The following is a 24,415-nucleotide window of genomic DNA, read 5'->3' on the forward strand; positions in this document are numbered from 1 at the left end:
GTTTAATATACACTACGTATGGACTACCTTGCAATTTAGAAGACGGTGTTAGGAAGTTTTAAGATACCTTGTCATTGGCAAGAGTTACCGCAACCCAAGTAATTCGATTGTGGATGACAGTCTTCAATAGAAGTTTCTACGCAATCCATGGTGGAGGGTACAGAAGCTTCGGCCTGGCCGAACTTACGGCCGTATATACTTGTTTCTATAGAAAATTTTGTCAAAATAATATTTCTATAGAAAATTTTGTCAAAATATTATTTCTATAGGCAATTTTGTCAACATTTTATTTCTATAGAAAATTTTGTAAAAATTTTAGTTCTATAGAAAATTTTGTAAAAATCTTATTTCTATTGAAAATTTTGTAAACAATTTAGTTCTATAGAAAATGTTGTCAAATTTTTTTTTTCTATAGAAAATTTTGTTAAAATTGTATTTCTATGGAAAATATTGTCAAAATTGTATTTCTATAGGAAATTTTGTCCAAATTTTATTTCTATAGAAAATTTTATCAAAATTTTATTTCTATAAAATTTTTTGTCAAAATTTTAGTGCTATAGAAAATTTTTTGAACGTTTTAATTCTATAGACAATTTTATCAAAATTTTATTTTATTTCGTTTTGTTTTGTTATTGTTGGTTTATTCTTCAATCATTATTGTTGTTTTTAATTTCAGCTTAAAACCTAGCATTGACTAAACTACAAGTGTAGCTTAACCAACAGAGGAAAAGAATGTTTGTCAAATTTATTTGGGCAAAGCCCTATAGACTGCAAGATGGTTGAATGGACGCACGTTTCGGAATTACCACATTCCTCATCAGCATCCTCTAGTTGCAGCCAAACTATCAACCAATTATCACAATAAATTCAGGCAGTTCACTAAACCCAAAGTGAAACACACTTGAACCTTCCGGATAAAGGTTTACGATAGCCAACTGCACTCAAATCGAAGATTTGACAGTGGCAAAATAAAAGAGATATGTTTGTACGAATTTATTTCGGCATAAGCCGGCACATTAAAATTAACCTCTCAAAAGTTGACATCTCTTAACTGTAGACAAAATCTAGACCACCGTCCTTGTAGGTTTCACTGTAGTTCTTCTTCGCGATTTTCCAGCTTTATAAATAAGCAAGAAAATAAATCAAAACCCCTTCTAGTATTAATACAACGATGTTCAATTGACTATGCTTTCGCTACCTTTAAGACACATAATTAAAAATTCGATCAATAATCCAAACACGTAGACTCAAGCTTAATAGCAAAGGAGAAGTTTGAAGAAATAAAAAAAAAAGTTGAGTAAAAAAACATGAAAATAAAACTAATTCGATTAATAGATGTGAATACCTCATGGCCCATGGAAACACATCGACATGGAAACACATCGAATTTGGGTCAACGACAAAACTATTTTCATTTCTTTTCGACTTCGATCTTTTCTCCATTAACTCAGGCTATTTGGCTTCATCGAGGTGGTGAACACGTAGTCTAAAAAAAATTCAATGTATCCCCAAAACTAAAGGCAAGGATAACAACAAAATCTTGCAGTCGAAACTTTATTGCAATCGAATGAAGAATGACCTCCTAAGATGATGATGATGAGGACGATTGTATGGAATCACATATAGACGAAGGCAAGGAGAGATTTAAGAAGGGAAACACACAAAGCAAACCAATACTCTAGAAGTATTGGAATTTCCAAAAGGAAACGGAAACACAAGTCCTAGCATCTAAATGAAAAACTATTGTCGCAGCAATAAATTTATTGTTTTTTTTTGGGTTGAGCAGCACTATTATATGTATGCCTCTTCACACCAACCCTAGGCCAACACTTTTGGCTTTCATACCAAAAAAAAAAAAACGAAACTAACACATGGACAGCAAAAAGTTCATTATTTTCCATTTGAAGCATATAAATAAAAATCCCCATAGTTTGAGCCTCATTTCGCACAAGCTGACTGCATATATGGCCACCAGAAAAAGGGACGAAATATTGAAGCAACACCAGAATCTTTAGCAGAGATGGGTATGAACCCCAGCAAATATATTTACTAAGGCTAAAGGCATACCGATACAGACAGATGTTTGACCAAGGTCAATGTTGAACTGTTTTCAAGAAGCATTTGCGTAAAATACTGCTACCCTAATTTTATATACATAGAATTTTTTTTGATCCAATTAATTGTTTAATTGAAATTTCTTCAATCGCGAAATAGATAGTAGCAATCACAGTTTTAATTGAGCATCAAATATCAAGTATATTAAACAATTAATTGATTTAATAAGCAAATTTCAATTATTTGTTAATCGATTGAATAAAGAATTTAATTGATGTTGATTGCAAAACACTATGAATTTTTTAATTAAAAATTTAAATTTTTTTACCACTTTCTCAACTGACTTGGTGTTTTTAAGTTGATTACAAAATTGACTGTTTCAAAAAAAAAAAAAAAAAAAAAAATATTAAAAATTAAAAATTAAAAAATGTTCATATATTTTTTAAGGTTTTTGAGTCGTCCGAATCTGAATAAAAAGTAAATATAATAACAAAAAAATAATAATTATAAATTAAAAAAAAATCCATAATTTTTTATATGACTAAGGCTTCCAAGTTTTATTAAAAAATTAATTTTATCAATTATTTTTTTTTAATTAATTTTATCAATTATTTTTATACCCTCCACCATAGATGGCGGTATATTAACTTTGTCATTCCGTTTGTAACACATCGAAATATTGCTCTAAGGCCCCATAAAGTACATATATAAAGTCGTGGTGAAATTCTGAGTCGATCTGAGCATGTCCGTCCGTCCTTCTGTCCTTCTGTCCGTCCGTCCGTCCGTCCGTCCGTCCGTCCGTCCGTCTGTTGAAATCACGCTAACTTCCGAACGAAACAAGCTATCCACTTGAAACTTGGCACAAATAGTTGCTATTGATGTAGGTCCGATGGTATTGCAAATGGGCCACATCGGTCCACTTTTACGTATAGCCCCCATATAATCGGACCTTCTGATTTGGCTTGCGGAGCCTCTAAGAAAAGCATATGTTATTTCATCCGATCCGGCTGAAATTTGGTACGTGGTGTTGGTATATGGTCTCTAACAACCATGCAAAAATTGGTCCACATCGGTCCATAATTATATATAGCCCCCATATAAACCGATCCCCAGATTTGCCTTGCGGTGCCTCTAAGAGAAGCAAATTTCATCCGATCCGGTTGAAATTTCGAACATGGTGTTAGTATATGGTCTCTAACAACCGTGTCAGAATTGGTCCATATCTGTCCATAATTATATATAGCCCCCATATAAACCGTTCTCCAGATTTGACCTCCGGAGCCTCTTGAAGGAGCAAAATTCATCCGATATGGTTCCAATGTGGAACGTGGTGCTAGTATATGGTCCCTAACATCCATGCCAAAAATTGGTCCACATCGGTTCACAATTATATATAGCCCCCTTATAAACTGATCCCTAGATTTGACCTCCGGAGCCGTTTGGAGGAGCTAAATTCATCCGATATGGTTCAAATGTGGAACGTGGTGTAAGTATATGGTCCCTAAGATCCATGCAAAAATTGGTCCACATGGGTTCACAATTATATATAGCCCCCATATAAACCGATCCCTAGATTTGACCTCCGGAGCCGCTTGGAGGAGCAAAATTCATCCGATCCGGTTCAAATGTGGAACGTGGTGTTAGTATAGGGTCCCTAACATCCATGCAAAAATTGGTCCACATCGGTTCACAATTATATATAGCCCCCGTATAAACCGATTCCTAGATTTGACCTCCGGAGCCGCTTGGAGGAGCAAAATTCATACGATCCGGTTCAAATTTGGAAAGTGGTGTTAGTATATGGCCACTAACAACCATACCAAAATGGGGTCTATATTGGTCTATAGTTATATATAGCCGATCTCCAATCACACAAAAATTGGTCCATATCGGTTCATAATCATGGTTGCCACTCGAGCCAAAAATATTTTACCAAAATTTTTTTCTATAGAACTTTTATCAAAATTTTATTTCCATAGAAAATTTTGTCAAAATTTTATTTCTGTAGAAAATTTTTTTAAAATTTTATTTCAATAGAATATTTTGTTAAAATTTCATTTCTATAGAAAATTTTGTCAAAAATTTATTTCTATAGAAAATATAGTCAAAATGTTATTTCTATAAAAAATTATGTTAAAATTTTATTCCTATAGAAATTTCTAAAGATAAGTTTTTCAAAATTTTATTTCTATAGAAAATTTTATTAAAATTTTAGTCTTATAGAAAATTTTGCCAAAATGTTATTTCTAGATAAAATCTCAACTTTTTATTTCTATTGATTATTTTGTCAAAATTTTATTTCTATATAATAATGTTGTTAAAATTTTATTTCTTTGGAAAATTTTGTCGAAATTTTATTTCTATAGAAAATTTTCTCAAAATGTGATTTCTATAGAAAATGTTCTAAAAATTTTATTTCTATACAAAATATTATAAAAATTTTATTTTTATTGAAAATTTTCCTGAAATTTTATTTCTATAGACAAATTTTACAAATTTTCTATTGAAAGTTTTCTCAAAATTTTATTTTTTATAAATTTTTGTCAATTTTTTTTTTTCTATATTTTTTTCAAAAATTGTTTGTATAAAATTTTTTTTCAAAATTTTATGTCAATAGAAAATTTTGTCAAAATGTAATTTCTATAGAAAATTTTTTCAAAATTTTATTTTTATAGAAAATTTTCTCAAAATTTTATTTTTATAGAAAATTTTTTCACAAAACTTTATTTCTATAGAAAATTTTGTCAAATTTTTATTTCTATAGAAAATGTTGTCAAAATTTTATTTCTATAAAAATTTTGTCAAAATTAAAAATTTCGATAGAAAATTTTGCCACAATTTTTTTCTATCGAAAATTTTCTTAAAATTTTATTTTTATAGAAAATTTTTTCAAAATTTTATTTCTATAGAAAATTTTGTCAAGTCTTTATTTCTACAGAAAATTTTGTCAAAATTTTATTTCTATAGAAAATTTTTGTCACAATTTCATTTCTATAGAAAATTTTGTCAAGTTTTTATTTCTATAGAAAATCTTCTCAAAATTGTATTTTTATAGAAAATTTTCTCAAAATTTTATTTCTATAGAAAATTTTCTTAAAATTTTATTTTTATAGAAAATTTTCTCAAAATTTTATTCCTATAGAAAATTTTGTCAATTTTTTTTTCTATAGAAAATGTTGTCAAATTTTTATTTCTATAAAAAATTTGTCAAAATTGAAAATTTTGCCACAATATTATTTCTATAAAAAATTTTGTCGAAATTTTATTTCTATAGAATTTTTTCTTAAAATTTAATTTCTATAGACAAATTTCTCAAAATTTCTATTGAAATATTTCTCACAATTTTATTTCTGTAGAAAATTCTGTCAAAGTTTTTTTTTTATATAAAAAGTTCTTTTTCAAAATTTTATTTCTATATAAAATGTTGCCTAAATTTTATTTGTATAGAAAATTTTGTTAAAATTTTAGTTCTATTAAATTTTATTTCTAGATAAAATGTCAAAATTTTATTTCTATTGATTACTTTGTCAAAATTGTATTTCTATAGAAAACTTTCTCAAAATGTGATTTCTATAGAAAATGTTCTAAAAATTTGATTTCTAAATATTATAAAAATTGTATTTTTATTGAAAATTTTCTTAACATTTTATTTCTATAGACAAATTTCTCAAAATTTCTATTGGAAAATTTCTCAAAATTTTATTTCTATAGAAAATTATTTCAATTTTTTTCAAAATTTTTCTTATTTTTTTGGGAGGTTCAAGTGTGGTTCACTTTGGGTTGAATTGCCTGAATTTATTCTGATAATTGGTTGATAGTTTTGCTGCAAGTAGAGGATGCTGATGAGGAATGTGGTAATTCCGAAACGTGCGTCCATCCAACCATCTTGCAGTCTATAGGGCTTTGCCCAAATAAATTTGACAAACATTCTTTTCCTCTGTTGGTTAAGCTACACTTGTAGTTTAGTCAATGTATGGTTTTAAGCTGCAATAAAAACAACAACAATGCTTAAAGAACAAAACCGACAATAACATGGGGAGTCACCGTGGTGCAATGGTTAGCATGCCCGCCTTGCATACACAAGGTCGTGGGTTCGATTCCTGCTACGACCGAACACCAAAAAGTTTTTCAGCGGTGGATTATCCCACCTCAGTAATGCTGGTGACATTTCTGAGGGTTTCAAAGCTTCTCGAAGTGGTTTCACTGGAATGTGGAACGCCGGTCGGACTCGGCTTAACATGGAATCGGGCAGCACTCAGTGATAAGAGAGAAGTTCACCACTGTGGTATCACAATGGACTGAATAGTCTAAGTGAGCCTGATACATCGGGCTGCCACATAACCTAACCTAACAATAACAAAACAAAACAAAACAAAACAAAAAGAATGGAAATGTTTTTCTTTTAAAAAACTATTTTTCAAAATTTTGTTTCTATAGAAAATTTTGTCAAATTTTTATTTCAATATAAAATTTTGCCTAAATTTTATTTCTGTAGGAAATTTGTGAAGTGCCTCTTAGTTGGAGAACAAAACAAGTAGGAATCCCAAAGTTAGTATGTCCCTATGGTGAATGGTATAAGAAAACATGATAGTTTGAATTGGTAAAGCTTCGTGCTAGCTACCCTATTTATGTGTTGGTCTCCTAGAATTACATGGAGTTTTCGTCCGATTTCCTCACCATTATGGTAGTAATGTCCAAATCCAAAGGGTAAATCACTTTCGACCTGACCGAATTGCTATCACTTAGAGCTAAGTGTCGTGGGTTTTATGATTCTCTTCTGTAGTTTATTAAAACAATGAATGTTTTTTCCTGTTTAATTTTTCGATTTTTTTTTTGGCATTTCTCTTCCAATGCAATAACAAACGCTATAATGGTTGAAGTACTACTATTGGAGTTTTGTAAGACCTATCTGTGTGTGTGAGCATTCTAGTGGATGTATGGATTGTTTTTTTCCCCATACTTATGTTCCCTCGTTCTCGTCTGTTTTAAGTACAATTGAAAATCTTTGTGTTGTTTCAACAGTTTTTAGTAATTTTAGCACGTAATCTTCTGTTATTATGCGACTCTACAGCTTAAAATGTGTTGTTTTAGCCTCTTGGATTGCTCTATGCACAAAAACTGACACACATAGACACACATCCATATACTTACACAACCAAACAAAGGGGGACAACTGGAAACGGAAATTCCCGGAAACAGAGACAATGCAAGCATAATAGAACATAAGCACATACACTCACACATCCACTCAGATGAGACTTTTTTTAGAGTGTAAATCCAAAAAAAAAGGAATTTGCAAAATGAGGAAAAAAGAACTTAGACTATAAACTCCTCAAGATGAATAACAAAAAAAACTGAAAAATAACGAAATTCGTGAAAAGGTTTATCACCATTTTCAAGTTCTCAGTTCTGTTCGGTCTCATCATCCATTCCCAACTGTCCATAGATATGGATGCGTGTGTATGTATGTAGGTCCCTTTGGCATTTTCAAATGAATGGCTATAAAAATGCATTGTACAAATTGCAGATGGCGCGTGTTTTTAATTCATTTTGAAAAGAAGTATTTTGGTGATAAATATTTGTTTTGGCACTTATGCTCTAATTTTTCTTGTTTGTATTGTAGATGCAATAAATTTCATTTGGCCAAAAGAAAAAATTTATATACACACTGAAAAAAGCATGCCCGGTTCCAACGATTTTGTCCTTAGACTAATGATTTTGGTAATGATTCCCGGTTAAAGAATATGAGAAGTAAGAAACTGATTTAAGACACAATTCTTTTTTTTAAATTTGAGTTTTGCGTACTTGGTTTTAGAAAACAAATTCTAATTTATTCGTTGCGTCAGCTTCTTTTTCTTTATCAACGTGTTAACGACAACTTAAATTTCCAAATTTCAACTCGACTTCAAGTAGAAATTATGCTACCAAACCAAAACAAAATCTTATTTTGTTAACATTGTATTGCTGCAGAAAATTTTGTCAAAATTTTATTGCTAAAGAAAATTTTGTCAAAATTTTATTTCCATATAATTTTTTATCAAATGTTATTTCTATAGAAAATTTTGTCAAAATTTTATCTCTATAGATAGTTTTGTCAAAATTGTATTTCTGTAGAAAATTTTGTCCAATTTTATTTTTAAGAAAATTTTATCAAATTTTTATTTCTATTGGAAATTTTGTAAATTTTTATTTCAAAAAAAAAAATTAGTCAACATTTTATTTCCAAAGAAAATGTTATCAAAATTTTATTTCTATTGCTAATTTTGTCAAAATTTTATTTCCAAAGAAAATTAAGTCAACATTTTATTTCCAAAGAAAATTTTGTTAAAAATTTATTTCGTGTTTTGTTTTTTTATACCCTCCACCATAGGATGGGGGTATATTAACTTTGTCATTCCGTTTGTAACACATCGAAATATTGCTCTAAGACCCCATAAAGTATATATATATATTCTGGGTCGTGGTGAAATTCTGAGTCGATCTAAGCATGTCCGTCCGTCCGTCCGTCTGTGGAAATCACGCTAACTTCCGAACGAAACAAGCTATCGACTTGAAACTTGGCACAAGTAGTTGTTATTGATGTAGGTCGGATGGTATTGAAAATGGGCCATATCGGACCACGTTTACGTATAGCCCCCATATAAACCGATCCCCAAATTTGGCTTGGGGAGCCTCCCGGAGCAGCAAAATTCATCCGATCCGGTTGAAATTTGGTACGTGGTCTTAGTATACGGTCTCTAAGAACCATGCAAAAATTGGTCCATATCGGTCCATAATTATATATAGCCCCCATATAAACCGATCCCCAGATTTGACCTCCGGAGACTTTTGGAGGGGCAAAATTCATCCGATCCGGCTGAAATTTGGTACCTGATGTTAGTATATGGTCTCTAACAACCATGCAAAAATTGGTCCATATCGGTCCATAATTATATATAGCCCCCATATAAACCGATCCCCATATTTGACCTCCGGAGACTTTTGGGGGGCCAAAATTCATCCGATCCGGTTGGAATTTGGTACCTGATGTTAGTATACGGCCTCCAACAACCATGCAAAAATTGGTCCATATCGGTCCATAATTATATATAGCTCCCATATAAACCGATCCCCAGATTTGACCACCGGAGCCTCTTGGAGGAGCAAAATTCATCCGATCCGGTTGAAATTTGGTACATGGTGTTAGTATATGGTCTCTAACAACCATGCAAAAATTGGTCCATATCGGTCCATAATTATATATAGTTCCCATATAAACCGTCCCCAGATTTGACGTCCGGAACCCCTTGGAGGACGTACGTGGTCTTAGTATACGGTTTTTAATAACCATGCAAAAATTGGTCCATATCGGTCCATAATTACATATAGCCCCCATATAAACCGATCCCCAGATTTGACCTCCGGAGCCTCTTGGAAGAGCAAAATTCATCCGATCCAGTTGAAATTTGGTACATGGTGTTAGTATATGGTCTCTAACAACCATGCAAAAATTGGTCCATATCGGTCCATAATTATATATAGTTCCCATATAAACCGTCCCCAGATTTGACGTCCGGAACCCCTTGGAGGAGCAAAAGTCATCCGATACGGTTGAAATTTCGTACATTTTGTCAATATATGGCCTCTAACAGCCATGTAAAAATTGGTCAATATCGGTCTTTAGTTATATATAGCTGATGACTTATTACACAAAAATTGGTCCATATCGCCAAAAATAATCTACCAAAACTTTATTTCCATAGAAAATTTTGTCAAATTTTATTACTATAGAAAGTTTTGTCAAAATTTCATTTCTATAGAAAGTTTTGTCAAAAGTTTATTTCTATACAAATGTTTGTCAAAATTTTATTTCCAGAGAAAATTTTGTCAAAATTTTATTTCTATAGAAAATTTTGTAATCTACCAAAACTTTATTTCCATAGAAAATTTTGTCAAATTTTATTACTATAGAAAGTTTTGTTAAAATTTCATTTCTATAGAAAGTTTTGTCAAAAGTTTATTTCTATAGAAATGTTTGTCAAAATTTTATTTCTATAGAAAATTTTGTAAAAAATTTATTTCTGTAGAAAATTTTGTCAACATTTTATTTCTATACAATATTTTGTCAAAATTTTATTTCTATACAAAATTTTTTCAACATTTTATTTCTATAGACATTTTTGTCAACACTTTACTTCCATAGAAAATTTTGTCAACATTTTATTTCTATAGAAAATTTTGTCAAGTTTTTATTTCTATATAAAATTTTGTCAAATTTTTATTTCTATAGAAAATTTTGTCAAAATTTTATTTCTATAGAAAATTTTGTCAAGGTTTCATTTCTATAGAAAATTTTGTCAAAATTTTATTTCTATAGTAAATTTTGTCAAACTAGATTATATACGCATTTAATCGGCCTTTTTTTGTTTAATATATACCCCGTATGGGCTAACTTACAATTTAGAAGACAGTGTTAAAAAGTTTTACGATACCTTGCCATCGGCAAGTGTTATCGCAACCCAAGTAATTCGATTGTGGATGACAGCCTTTAGTAGAAGTTCCTACGCAATCCATGGTGGAGGGTACATAAGATTCGGCCTGGCCGAACTTACGGCCGTATATACTTGTTTTATTCTTGATTTGTACTTCTATCATATTTGTTGTTTTGATCTCAGCTTTGAAACCATTGTGTTGACTAAACTACAAGAGTAGCTTAACCAACAGAGGAAAATAATGTTTGTCAAATTTATTTGGCCAGTCTTATAGAATGTCCAGATGATTAGATAGACGCACCTTTCGAAATATTTCACTAACACCCCATAAAGTATATATATTCTGGGTCGTGGTGAAATTCTGAGTCGATGGGCCATATCGGTCCACTTCTACGTATAGCCCCCATATATACGGACCCTCAGATATGGCTTGCGAAGCCTCTAAGAGAAGCATATTTCATCCGATCCGGCTGAAATTTGGTACATGGTTTTGGTATATGGTCTCTAACAACCATGCAAAAATTGGTCCACATCGGTCCATAATTATATATAGCCCCCTTCAATCATATTTGTTGTTTTGATCTCAGCTTTAAACCCATTGTGTTGACTATACTACAAGAGTAGCTTATTTCAATAGAAAATTTTGTCAACATTTGATTTCCAAAAAAAAAAATTGTCAAAATTTTACTTCTATAGAAAATTTTTTGGAAAATTTTATTTCTATAACAATTTTGTCAAAATTTTATTTCTTTAGAACATTTTTTAAAAATTTTATTTCTACAGAAAATTTTGTCAAAATTTTACTTCTATAGAAAATTTTGTCAAAAATTTGTTTCGATAGAAAATTTTATCAAAATTTTATTTCTATAGAAAATTTTGTCAAAATTTCATTTCTACGGACAATTTTGTAAAAATTTCTATTTCTATTTCTATTGGAAATTTTAGCAAAATTTCATTTCTATAGAAAAGTTTGACAAAATTTCATTTCTATAGGAAATTTTGGGAAAATTCCATTTCTATACGAATTTTTGGCAAAAAGTTTTGTCAAAATTTTATTTCTATAGAAATTTTTATCAAAATCGTATTTCTAAAGAAAATGTTGTCAACATTTTATTTTCAAAGAAAATGTTGTCAAGATTTTATTTTCAAAGAAAATGTTGTAAAATTTTTGTTTCTATAGAAAATTTTTTCAAAATTTAACTTCTATAGAATATTTTGTCAAAATTTTATTTCCAAAGAAAATTTTAGTCAAAAGTTTTTTTCTGTAGAATATTTTGTCAATTTTATTTCCAAAGAAAATTTTGCCAAATTTTTATTTCTATAAAAAAATTTTATTTCTATAGAAAATTTTGTCAAAATTTTATTTCTATAGAATATTTTGTCAAAATTTTATTTCTATAGAAAATTTTGTCAAAATCTTATTTCTATAGAAAATTTTGTCAAAATTTTATTTCTATAGAAAATTTTGTCAAAATTTTATTTCTATAGAAAATTTTAGTCAAAAATTTATTTCTATAGAAAAGTTTGACAAAAGTTTATTTCTATAGGAAATTTTGGCAAAAATTTTTGTCAAAATTTTATTTTTTATCAAATCAAAATCGTATTTTATCAAAATCGTATTTCTAAAGAAAATGTTGTCAATATTTTGTTTTCAAAGAAAATGTTGTCAAAATTTTATTTTCAAAGAAAATTTTGGAAAATTGTTGTTCCTATCGAAAATTTTTTCAAAATGTAACTTCTATAGAATATTTTCTATACAACATTTTGTCAACATTTTATTTCCAAAGAAAATTTTAGTCAAAAATTTATTTCTATAGAATATTTTGTCAACATTTTATTTCCAAAGAAAATTTTGCCAAATTTTTATTTCTATAGAAAATTTTGTCAAAATTTTATTTCTATGAAAAATTTTGTCAAAATTTTATTTCTATAGAAAATTTTGTCAAAATTTTATTTCTAGGAAAATTTTGTCAAAATTTTATTTCTATAGAAAATTTTGTCAAAATTTTATTTCTATAGAAAATTTTGTCAAAATTTTATTTCTATAGAAAATTTTGTCAAAATGTTATTTCTATGGAAAATTTTTTCAAAATTTTATATCTAGAGAAAATTTTGTTAAAATTTTATTTCTATAGAAAATTTTGTCAAAATTTTATTTCTATAGAAAATTTTGTCAAAATTTTATTTCTATGAAAAATTTTGTCAAAATTTTATTTCTATAGAAAATTTTGTCAAAATTTTATTTCTATGGAAAATTTTGTAAAAATGTTATTTCTATAGAAAATTTTGTCAAAATTTTATTTCTATAGAAAATTTTGTCAAAATTTTATTTCTATAGAAAATTTTGTCAAAATTTTATTTCTATGGAAAATTTTTTCAAAATTTTATTTCTAGAGAAAATTTTGTTAAAATTTTATTTCTATAGAAAATTTTGTCAAAACTTTATTTCTATAGGAAATTTTGTTAAATTTTATATAGAAAATTTTGTCAAAAATTGTATAGAAAATTTGTCAAAATTTCATTTCTATAGAAAATTTTGTCAAAATTTTATTTCTATAGAAAATTTTTTCAAAATTTTATTCCTAGAGAAAATTTTGTCAAAATTTTATTTCTATAGAAAATTTTGTCAAAACTTTATTTCTATAGGAAATTTTGTCAAATTTTATATAGAAAATTTTGTCAAAAATTGTATAGAAAGTTTGTCAAAATTTTATTTCAAGAAAAATGTGAATTGAAGCATGGATACTCTTAAGACATATTTCTCTTTTAAATTTGATTATTACGTACATAATTCTAGGACACAAATTTTAATGTATTCATTTTTTAGCTCCTTTCTTCACGTCGTTTAAATGTTAACGACAACTAAACTTTCAAACTTGACTTCAAGTAGAATTTATACTATGTTTCAAGTAAAAAACAAAAAAACTATGAAATTAAAAATAGTAAAACATCATTTGGCTTTGTAGTCAAGATACACACAATCAATAATCTTACATACAATTTTATTAATTTTAGAGAAATTTTCAGAATTATTATAGCCAAATTGACCTTATACTCAAATATCTGGGAACCCTATATTTTATTAAAGCCTATTTAATGCTATTTTAGTTTATTGAATTATTATGTTTTAAGAAAGTTTCCATGACTTTAACAGTGTGCGTACGTTAGTAAAATTAACTAAAACAGAGGAAAAATCATACACCTATAAAGGTGGGTATTAAGTTCGAGTTTAGCCTCTAAAATCGCATTTTTTCACGATTACTTTTCCCTAATAATCCATTAAAGAGAATATAAACTTTTGTGAAAACTTGCTTTGGCCTATTCTCGTTCAAGTTTTAATAAAAATTGCATCACGAATGTATAGATTTTAAGGCACAAAAATTAACTATATTCGTGTCTCCCACAAAATAGTACAGAATTGTTAAAATTTGTAAATTTTACCAATAATGCGCCCATTGTGACATTCTTGCACTTTGAGCTCCTCCTATTTCCTTCAAACTGCGAAATTTTCTCTAATAAGTGAAAACAAGTATATACGGCCGTAAGTTCGGCCAGGCAGAAGCTTATGTACCCTCCACCATGGATTGCGTAGAAACTTCTACTGAAGACTGTCATCCAAAATCGAATTACTTGGGTTGCGGTAACACTTGCCGATGGCAAGGTATCTTAAAACTTCCTAACACCGTAATATATATCACATAGTACATACGTGGTATATATTAAACTAAAAAAGACCGATTAAATACGTATACAATTAAGTTTAAAGTTTCTATAGAAATAAAATTTTGACAACATTTTCTATAGAAGTAAAATTTGGATAAAATTTTCTATAGAAATAAAATTCTGACAAAATTTTCTATAGAAATAAAATTTTGACAAAATTTTCTATAGAAATAAAATTTTGACAAAATGTTCTATAGAAATAAAATTTTGACAAAATGTTCTATAGAAATAAAATTTTGACAAAATTTTCTATACAAATAACATTTTGACAATATTTTCTATAAAACTAAAATTTTGGTAGATTATTTTTGGCTCGAGTGGCAACCATGATTGTGAACCGATAAGGACCAATTTTTGTGTGATTGGAGATCGCCTATATATAACTATAGACCGATATGGACTAATTCTTGCATGGTTGTTAGAGGCCATATACTAACACCACGGACCAAATTTCAATCGGATCGGATGACTTTTGCTCCTCTAAGAGGCTCCGGAGGTCAAATCTGGGGATCGGCTTATATGGGGGCTATATGTAATTATGGACCGATATGGACCAATTTTTGCATGGTTGTTAAAGACCATATACTAACACCATGTACCAACTTTCAGCCGGATCGGATGAAATTTGCTTCTCTTAGAGCAATCGCAAGCCAAATTTGGGGGTCCGTTTATATGGGAGCTATACGTAAAAGTGGACCGATATGGACCAATTTTTGCATGGTTGTTAGAGACTATATACCAACACCATGTACCAAATTTCAGCCGGATCGGATGAAATTTGCTTCTCTTAGAGGCCTCGCAGGCCAAATTTGGGGGTCCGTTTATATGGGGGCTATACGTAAAGTGGACCGATATGGCCCATATGCAATACCATCCGACCTACATCAATAGCAAATACTTGTGCCAAGTTTCAAGTCGATAGCTTGTTTCGTTCGAAAGTTAGCGTGATTTCAACAGACGGACGGACGGACGGACGGATATGCTCAGATCGACTCAGAATTTCACCACGACCCAAAATATATATACTTTATGGGGTCTTAGAGCAATATTTCGATGTGTTACAAACGGAATGACAAAGTTAATATAACCCCCCCCCACATCCTATGGTGGAGGGTATAAAACTAATTATGTATAAAAAATTTTCTTGAATTTGTCGAAAATTATTTAAATATTTTTGTGAAATCCGCGTGATATTAGCGTTTCTAATACATTGTAGTTAAAATTTTCTTTCCTGGTAAGTTTACTCTTTTTTCAGTGTAGTTAAACAAAATTTTCTTTCATATAAAGATACCCATTTTTAAGTCGAGCTATTTAACTAAAAGAACTAAACAAAGTTTTATATTTTCCTTGTGTAAACTTTTTATAAATTGAATTTAACATATCATATCATTTTATTTCATATTATTTTATTTCCTTAAAAGATTGTTACAATGTTGTTAAATATTGTTCTTTTAGTTACCATTAGAAACCAAAGAATTTATATACAACACTAATCTCCTACAAAATTATGAACCAACCACATAAATAGACGGTTTCACATGACGATCTGCAACAACAAAAAACCGCTCAATTGGTAACATTGTTCGAAAAATATGCACACATATAAATCAGATCGAATGGCACTAATACATACTTAGAATATGTATATGAGGCGAATAAGTATCGGCAAATTGAGAAAAACAAAAAAGAGAGAGAGAGAGTGCGAGAGAGAATATTTTTTGGCGGCAATTTGAGTAGGTGTTTTTTTTTTGCAGCGAAAAACAAAGTTTTTGCATTGCATGTAAGGGCTTTCAAAGAACTTATAAGAAAACAAAGCAAACAACAGATATATAAATAAAACACAAACTTACTTGTAACTGTTGATTTCAAGCAAATATGAATTCGCTTGATATTCAATGCCACAGGAAAAACGAAAACACAGCAAAATTATTTAGCTCAATATTAACTGCCTATATGCAACAACTCAAATTATTGTACACTAATTGATTTATTGTCAAATGTTGCACAAAAAATAAACACAAAAACTCACGATAGCGAAAGCGATCACACGTTGCACGAAACCGACCGAACAATGCAAGCTTAAAATGTGGACTGTTACTTACTTTGTTGCAACGAAACGCTCATGTGGAAAGAGACGAAATGGAAACGAGTATAAATCTCTTTCTCCGTTCTATAGATGGAAACGCAACAACTCTCAACTTTCTTCTTTCCGTAGATGGATACGGAAAGACTCTCAACTTAAGATTTTTGCTATTACCGACTCGTATTGTTGGCTTTGTTGTTTCTTTATATTTTAGTAAGAGAGCAGGAGCGTATACTTAGACATTGTTTAGAGATGAAAAAAGTTGTACTATTTATTGTCATTTTCTAATTCAGATGTGCACATTGTACTATCGTCGATTCTTTAAATGCTACATTCTCTAATTTCCATAATAATAAAAGTTTATATGATTATCAAATATTCAATCCTTCACTGAAAAACATGTTAACCTAATTAGAAAAGAATGTGCAATTTAATTTTTAGAACACGAAATTTACATAATATTAAAGAAAAATTTATTTTTAAAATGACGAAATTTTAATTAAAAGAACGTTTATAAACTTTACTTCAAAAATTGTTTTCATTGCATTTAGAACATTAATTTTTTGGTGGCCCTCCTTGAGGATATCGTGCATCTTGCAAAGTTTTTTTGGGAATTAAGAATTTTTTTTTTATTTTAAATTATCTGTTATAATTTGGAAGTTTAAACTGGTATTTGTTTCCCAGCAAAAAATGCATAGCCTACAAGGCATTGAAAATAATCTTATTGCATCCCGAAGTGGTGCAATCATGGTTGCCACTAGAGACAAAAATAATCTACAAAAATTTAGAGAAAATTCTACCAAAATACTACCAAACACAAAAATCTTTTATAGAAAAAGTTGTCAAAATTTTATTTCTCAAAATTTTGTTTCTATAGAAAATTTTCTGAAAACTTTATTACTATGGAAAATTTTCTCAAAAATTTGTTTCTATAGAAAATTTTGTCAAAATTTTATTTCTATAGAAAATTTTCTCAAAATTTTATTTCCATGGAAAATTTTTTCAAAATTTTATTTCTATAGAAAATATTCTCAAAAATTTCTTTCCATGGAAAATTTTCTCAAAACTTTATTTCTATAGAAAATTTTCTCAACATTTTATTTTCATAGAAAATTTTCTCAAAATTTTATTTCTATGGAAAATTTTCTCAAAATTTTAGTTGTAAAGAAAATTTTCTCAAAAATTTATTTCTATAGAAAATTTTATCAAAATTTTATTTCTATAGAAAATTTTCTCAAAAATGTATTTCTATAGAAAATTTTCTCAAAAATTTATTTCTATAGAATATTTTCTCAAAACTTTATTGCTATGAAAAATTTTGCCAAAAATTTTATTTCTATAGAAAATTTTCTCAAAAATTTATTTCTATAGAAAATTTTCTCAAAACTTTATTTCGATAGAAAATTTTGTCAAAATCTTGTTTCGATAGAAAATTTTGTCAAAATTTTATTTCTATAGAAAATTTTGTCAAACATTTTATTTCTATAGAAAATGTTGGCAAAATTTTATTTCTATAGAAAATTTTGGCAAAATGTTATTTCTATAGGAAATTTTGACAAAATCCTATTTATTTCTATACAAAATTTTGGCAAAATTTTATTTCTATAGAAAATTTTGGCAAAATGTTAATTTTATAGGAAATCTTGTCAAAATTTTATCTCTATAGGAAATTTTCTCAAAATTTTATTTCTATAGAAAATTTTCTCACAATTTTATTTCCATGAAAAATTTTCTCAAAATTTTATTTCTATAGAAATTTTGGCAACATTTTATTTCTATAGAAAATTTTGTCAAAAATTTTGTTTCCATAAAAAATTTTGGCAAAATTTTATTTCTATAGAAAATTTTGGCAAAAGTTTATTTCTATAGGAAATTTTGGCAAAATTTTACTCTACAGAAAATTTCGGCAAGATTTTATTTCTGTAGAAAATTTGGGCAAAATTTTATTTCTATCGAAAATCTTTATTTCTATAGAAAATTTTCTCAAAATTTTTTTTCCATGGAAAATTTTCTCAAAATTTTATTTCTATAGAACATTTTCTCAAAAATTTATTTCTATAGAAAATTTTCTCAAAATTTTATTTCTATAGAAAATTTTCTCAAAAATTTATTTCTATAGAAAATTTTCTCAAAACGTTATTTCTATGGAAAATTTTGCCAAAAATTTTATGTCTATAGAAATTTTGGCAACATTTTATTTCTATAGAAAATTTTGTCAAAATTTTGTTTCGATAGAAAATTTTGTCAACATTTTATTTCTATAGAAAATTTTGTCAAACATTTTATTTCTATAGAAAATTTTGTCAAACATTTTATTTCTATAGAAAATTTTGTCAAACATTTTATTTCTATAGAAAATGTTGGCAAAATTTTATTTCTATAGGAAATTTTGCCAAAATCCTATCTATATAGAAAATTTTGGCAAGATTTTATTTCAAAATTTTATTTCTATAGAAAATTTTCTCAAAATTTTATTTCCATGAGAATTTTTTCAAAATTTTATGTCTCAAAATTTTATTTTCTCAAAAATTTATTTCTATAGAAAATTTTCTCAAAATTTTATTTCTACAGAAATTGTTGTCAAAAATTTTATTTCTATAGAAAATTTTTTCAAAATTTTATTTCTATAGAAAATTTTCTCAAAACTTTATTTCTATGGACAATTTTGCCAAAAATTTTGTTTCTATAGAAAATTTTCTCAAAAATTTGTTTCTATAGAAAATATTATCAAAATTTTATCAAAATTTTATTTCTATAGAAAATTTTCACGAAAATGTATTTCTATAGAAAATTTTCTCAAAAATTTATTTCTATAGAATATTTTTTCAAAACGTTATTGCTATGGAAAATTTTGCCAAAAATTTTATTTCTGTAGAAAATTTTCTCAAAAATTTAGTTCTATAGAAAATTTTCTCAAAACTTTATTTCTATAGAAAATTTTGTCAAAATCTTGTTTCGATAGAAAATTTTGTCAAAATTTTATTTCTATATAAAATTTTGTCAAACATTTTATTTCTATAGAAAATGTTGGCAAAATTTTATTTCTATAGAAAATTTTGCCAAAATGTCATTTCTATAGGAAATTTTGACAAAATCCTATCTATATAGAAAATTTTGGCAAGATTTTATTTCAAAATTTTATTTCTATAGGAAATTTTTTCAAAATTTTATTTCCATGGAAAATTTTCTCAAAATTTTATTTCTATAGAAAATTTTGTCAAAACTTTCTAAAGAAAATTTTCTCAAAATTTTATTTCTATAGAAAATGTTCTCAAAAATTTATTTCTATAGAAAATTTTCTCAAAATTTTATTTCTATAGAAAATTTTCTCAAAAATGGTATTTCTATAGAAATTTTGGCAACATTTTATTTCTATAGAAACTTTTGTCAAAACTTTATTTCTATAGAAAATTTTCTCAAAATTTTATTTCCATGGAAAATTTTCTCAAAATTTTATTTCTATGGAAAATTTTCTCAAATTTTTATGTCTATAGAAAATTTTCTAAAAATTTTATTTCTATAAAAATTTTGCAAAATTTTACTCTATAGAAAATTTTGGCGAGATTTTATTTCTATAGAAAATTTGGGCAAAATTTTATTTCTATCGAAAATTTTGGCAAAATTTTATTTTTACAGAAAATGTTTATTTCTATAGAAAATTTTCTCAAAATTTTATTTCCATGGAAAATTTTCTCAAAATGTTATTTCTATAGAAAATTTTGGCAACATTTTATTTCCAAAGAAAATGTTGTCAAACATTTTGTTTCCATAGAAAATTTTGGCAAAATTTTATTTCTATAGAAAATTTTGGCAAAGGTTTATTTCTACAGGAAATTTGGCAAAATTTTACTCTATAGAAAATGTTGGCAAGATTTTATGTCTATAGAAAATTTGGGCAAAATTTTATTTCTATCGAAAATTTTGGCAAAATTTTATTTTTACAGAAAATTTTTATTTCTATAGAAAATTTTCTCAAAATTTTATTTCCATGGAAAAATTTCTCAAAATTTTATTTCTATAGAAAATCTTCTCAAAATTTTATTTCCATGGAAAATTTTCTCAAAATTTTGTTTCAATGGAAAATTTTCTCAAAATTTTATTTCTATAGAAAACTTTCTCAAAGATTTATTTCCATGGAAATTTTTCTCAAAATTTTATTTCCTATGAAAATTTTATTTCTATTTCTATAGAAAGCTTTCTCAAAATTTTATTTCTATAGGAAGTTTTGTCAAAATTTTTATTTCTATAGAAAATTTTGTCAAAATTTTATATTTATAGCAAATTTTGTCAAAAATTTATTGCTATAGAAAAATTTGTTAACATTTTTTTTTTTATTTCAAACTGAATTATATACGTACTTATTTGGCCTTTTTTTTGTTTAAAATATATCCCGTATGGACTAACTTACAATTTAGAAGACGGCAAGTGTTACCACAACCCAAGTAATTCGATTGTGGATGACACTCTTTAATATGCAATCCATGGTGGAGGGTACATAAGATTTGGCCTGGCCAAACTTACGGCCGTATATATTTGTTTAAACTATTTTGCTTTTTGTTACCATCAAAAACAAAACATTCATATGCAACACTAATCTCCTGCAAAATTATAAAACAACCACATGACGATCTCAAACAAAAACGCTCAACTGGTAACATTGTTCGAATATGAACACACATATAAATTAGATCGAATGACACGAACACATGTTTAGGCTATGTATGCGGGGAATAAATTTCGGCAAATTGAGAATAACAAAAGAGAGAGCGCGAGAGAGAGAGAGAGCGAAAAATATTTTTGGCGGCAATTTTTATTTGGGTTTGTGTTGTTTGCAGCGAAAAACAAGTTTTTGCATTGTATATAAGGGCTTTCAAAGAAATCATAAGAAAGAAAAACAAATAGCAAGTAGTGGTTGTGGTTGTGGTAGTACAGTAAAACTATTAAAGCAAAAAACACACACTTGTATATTAAACCATATAGTGAAACAAAAAACAAACTTACTTGTAACAGATGGTTTTAAGCAAATATGAATGCGCTTAACATTCAATGGTAAACGAAGCACAAACACACAAATTTATATGGCACAATATTAACTGTCAATAACAACAATTTAAATTAGTATCACAAAGATTGCAAATATGTAAATAACAACTAAAGCTGACGATAACGAATAAGACCACACGTTACACGAAACCGACCGAACAATGCAGTTTTAAAAAGTGAACTGTTAGTTACGTTGTTGAAAAGAAACGCTCATGTGGAAAGAGAGGAAATGGAGACGAGCATAAATCTCTTTCTCCGTTCTATAGATGGAAACGGAACAACTCTCAACTTAAGGTGTTTGATATTTTCGAGTCGGAATTTCCGACTCGTATTATTGGAGCGAGCTTATGATAAGATAATTTTTATAGATGAAAGAAGTTGAATTATTTATTGCTCTTTTCTAGTTCAAAATACACTACACTAACAAAATGAACCCTATATTTCACTAATGCCAATTTAACTCTATTTTAGTTCTTGGAATTATTATGAAAAAGTTTTCTTGACTTTAAAAATTGTTTGCGTACGATAGTTAAATTAACTAAAAACGGGGAAAAAAGTATGTATATATGATTTATTGTATATAAATTCCAATTACAAATTATAAATAGCAATGGTTAGATAGAGCAAAATTGGATAAACAAATCATAGTAGGACAAAACAAATATTTGTTGTGTGTCTGATTGGCTCCAATAAATTTAAAAATTTCAATATATCAAGTATATACGGCCATAAGTTCGTCCAGGCCGAATCTTATGTACCCTCCACCATGGATTGCATAGAAACTTCTGCGAAAGACTGTCATCCACAATCGAATTACTTGGGTTGCGGTAACACTTGCCGATGGCAGGGTATCTTAAAACTGCTTAACACCGTCTTCTAAAGTGCAAGCTTGTCCATACAGGGTATATATTTAACAAAAAAATGCCGATTAATTATGTATATAATTCAGTTTCATAAAAATTTCTATAGAAATAAAATTTTGACAAAATTTTCTATAGAAATAAAATTTTGACAAAATTTTCTATAGAAAAAAATTTTTGATAAAATTTTCTATAGAAATAAAATTTTGACAAAATTTTCGATAGAAATAAAATTTTGAAAAAATTTTCTATAGAAATAAAATTTTGACAAAATTTTCTATAGAAATAAAATTTTGGTAGATTAGTTTTGCCGATTTGGACCAATTTTTGTGTGATTGGCGATCCGCTACATATAACTATAGACTGATATGGTACAATTTGTGCATGACTGTTAGCGGCTATATACTAGCGGAATGTATCAAATTACAACAGAATCGAACGAATTTTACTTCTCCAAGAGGCTCCGGAGGTCAAATCTGGTGATCGGTTTATATGGGCGCTATATATACCCTACGGGAAATGGATCAACAACAGAACCGGTACAGGACTAGTCTCTGGTGTGTATGGACCAGTCGCAGTTCTGGTCAAAACGTATGGAAGGGACCGGTCACTTTTACATGGCTATGTCATTGACGAGGTAAATTTACATATTAGGACGCGTCTTGGACTCATCCCAAAGGACACGTCCTGGACAATTTACCAGAAGCACCCCATAGACAGGACCTCAGGAATCAGTCTCGGACAAACTCTTAGAAATCTGTTTCAATTTGGGCATCCCAATCGAACCCGAAATGAAAAAAAAACTTTTGAAATATGTCAAACAATTGATTATTCTGATAATTTTATTTCACTAACCCCCATTTTCATAAAGCTCCGTTAGTGTTCCGTTAACTAACCAACTTTTAAACCATATTATGGACGAAGCTGTCATCTTGCCTTTATATTCCATAGGCCAGTTAGGAACTTAACTGACGAAAATTTTTCAGTTAAAGTTAACCGGAGAGAAGATATTTGCAATTTACTTTCTGTTAACTGGCAGTTAAAGCCTATAGGAGCTACATGAAAATGGCCGTAAATGTGAAAATGTTTGATATTAAAATCTTAATCGATCTAAGATTTTAATATCAAGCGAGTACGGAAATAAATAAATTACGATTATTTAAAAATTGCAACTAACTGGAATACAGGTACCAGTTCTGTGATAGGTCCGTCAGTGGCAATTTGCACCAATTTACCATTATGGACCGATTTGGACCAGATTTTGCATGGTTCGTACAGACCATATACTAACACCACGTGCCAAATTTCAATCGGATCGGATGAATTTTGCTCCCCCAAGAGACTCCGGAGTTCAAATCTGGGGATCGGTTTATACGGGGACTATATATAATTATGGATCGTTATGGACCAATTTTTGCACGGTTGTTAGAGGTCATAAACTATCATCACGTAACAAATTTCAAACGGATCGGATGAATTTTGCTTCTCCAAGAGGCTCCGCAAGCCAAATCTGGGGATCGGTTTATATGGGGGCTATATATAATTATGGAGCGATGTGGACCAATTTTTGCATTATGATTAGAGACCATATACTAACATCATATATCAAATTTCAACCGGATCGGATGAAATTTGCTTCTCTTAGAGACTCCGCAAGCCAAATCGGGGGATCGGTTTATATGGGGGCTATATATAACTATGGACCGATGTGGACCAATTTTTGCATGGTTGTTAGAGACCATATATTAACACCATGTAACAAATTTCAAACGGATCGGATGAATTTTGCTTCTCCAAGAGGCTCCGCAAGCCAAATCTGGGGATCGGTTTATATGGGGGCTATATATAATTATGGAGCGATGTGGACCAATTTTTGCATTGTCATTAGAGACCATATACTAACATCATATATCAAATTTCAACCGGATCGGATGAAATTTGCTTCTCTTAGAGACTCCGCAAGCCAAATCGGGGGATCGGTTTATATGGGGGCTATATATAATTATGGAGCGATGTGGACCAATTTTTGCATTGTCATTAGAGACCATATACTAACATCATATATCAAATTTCAACCGGATCGGATGAAATTTGCTTCTCTTAGAGACTCCGCAAGCCAAATCGGGGGATCGGTTTATATGGGGGCTATATACAATTATGGACCGATGTGGACCAATTTT

The sequence above is a fragment of the Haematobia irritans genome, chromosome 4 (assembly GCF_050003625.1).
Source record: "Haematobia irritans isolate KBUSLIRL chromosome 4, ASM5000362v1, whole genome shotgun sequence".
Classification (NCBI taxonomy): domain Eukaryota; kingdom Metazoa; phylum Arthropoda; class Insecta; order Diptera; family Muscidae; genus Haematobia; species Haematobia irritans.